General features: G+C 47.5%; 1 pseudogene across 1 annotated transcript; it reads right to left on the reverse strand.

Annotated features, from left to right (window-relative positions):
- Nucleotides 1-314: 314 nt before the first annotated feature.
- LOC103751708 lies at nt 315-1,087 on the reverse strand (annotated as a pseudogene). The gene has a single exon (XR_001872094.2). The product of XR_001872094.2 is annotated as an ER lumen protein-retaining receptor 1 pseudogene (transcript).
- Nucleotides 1,088-1,863: the final 776 nt, after the last annotated feature.

Here is a 1,863-nt window from a genome sequence, read left to right on the forward strand (position 1 = left end):
GGAGGGAAGGTGTGATCAAAGCTGGGTAGGCAGGCATCAGCAGACATAGTGTTTGGCAACCATGGGGCTTGCGTGAGATCTGGGAAGGAGCTGAGGGGCTTGGAGAAGGGAGAAGACCTCTGGCTGGCCCTGATCCAGAGGACACTTGAAATACATTTTATAAAAATCAGGGCCAAAGTAGAAGAGAAAAAAGTCCTCAGAATCAAAGACTAAATAGTGGAAAGATTTGTTTTATTCTTTGAAAGGCAAAAAGCTACAAACAGCTCAGGTCCTGAGCTCCCCAAAATATGGGTCCTCCACCGCCCCCGAAACCCAACAGGAGGGAGTGGGGAGCGGGGAGGGGTGGGCTCTTTAAAAAGTCATCCCTGGATGGGAAGGCTCTTGGTCTTGGGCAGCCCTCCTCTGCCTCCTGCCCTGCCTCAGAGAAGGCTGATAAGGCCAGGGCTATGCTGGCAAGCTTAGCTTCTTCCCCTTTAGGGCTTTGGTGATATAGAGGTAGAAGAAATCGCAGTAGAGAACTGTCTGGACAAGGCCGGCCACGATGGCAATGAAGTCGAAGAAACCTTCGAAGTGGTGGTGCCAGATCCAGTCGAAGAGAGAGAGTGTACGGTAGACACCAAGTGCAAACAAGTAGTGGCTGGTGATGGTCTCCGCCTTGCCTGTCTTGCTCACCATAAACAGCTGTGGCAAGATGGCCACTGACTCCAGGTAGATGGAGAAGGTCCAGAGGATCTCCAGAGGGGTGAAATCATGATTGACCAGGAATGCCAGAATGGCTGTGGGAACAACAAGGAACTCCACCCGGAACGTGTCATGGTTACCATCATAAGTAGCTTTGAACTTGCTGTAGATCATCCACACAGTGGTAAAGGAACAAGCTATGTAGACTACCTTCATGCAGGTGTTACATGTAGAGTGAGATGTAGTTGGTGAACAGGTCCAAGCAGTGGGCAGTGAACACTACGGCAAACAGAACCTGGCTCTTCCCTGAAATCCCCAGACATGATCGGGACTTCCAGATTTTGAGCAGTAGCAAGATGATGGCTAGGAGGTGGGAGAGGTCTCCCAGGAATCAGAAGAGGTTCATGGCTGGGGGGCTCAGGCAGGGCGGAGCTGGGGGAGGCCGGCAGCAGAACTGCCCCGGGGCTGCGGAGCTGCTGGGAGGAGGGTGGGAGAGGAGCCCTACAGTAGCTCAGCTGGGGGAGGGGGCTCTGGTAGGTGAGCCCAAGCCCGAGCTGGTGGTAGCACATACTTTTAATTTCAGCATTTAGGAGGTAGAGGTAGGCAGATCTCTGTGAGGCTGAGGCCAGCATGGTCTACATAGTGAGTTCCAGGCCAGCTGGGGTTATAGGGAGACGCTGACTCAAAAAGACAAATAAATAAATAAATAAATAAATAAAATAAAATAAAAAAGGAAGGTTGATACAAAGATGGAATCTATAAAGACTATGTACTGTTGATTTCAACTATTGCACATGGTGGTGCCCTATTATACATGGTGGTGCCCTAGGAAAGGCAAAGCATGCTAGGCAAAAGGTCAATGTGAGGCAGGTCAGTGGGATGAATATAAAAAGTTAATGGAAAACTAACCTTCAGAATGAGATTAACAACACGTAATGAGATTGAAGGAGATTGAGTTGGATGTCTCTGTATATTAGCTAGCTTTGTTACTATAACAGAATTTCTGATACAGAGTGCTTATGAAGAAAAAAATGTTTCTTTGTTTATGGTTTTGGGGAGTCAAGAGACATAGTTTTATTTCCTAAAAAATATGCTGCACATACCTCATATAGTGAACTTGAAAAATGTTAGCAAACACTACATTCAAAGAAAAATAGTAGGATCTGGCTTTTAGAAGAGAAA

This window comes from Nannospalax galili, unplaced genomic scaffold, assembly GCF_000622305.1.
Source record: "Nannospalax galili isolate Female #2095 unplaced genomic scaffold, S.galili_v1.0 scaffold187, whole genome shotgun sequence".
NCBI lineage: Eukaryota > Metazoa > Chordata > Mammalia > Rodentia > Spalacidae > Nannospalax > Nannospalax galili.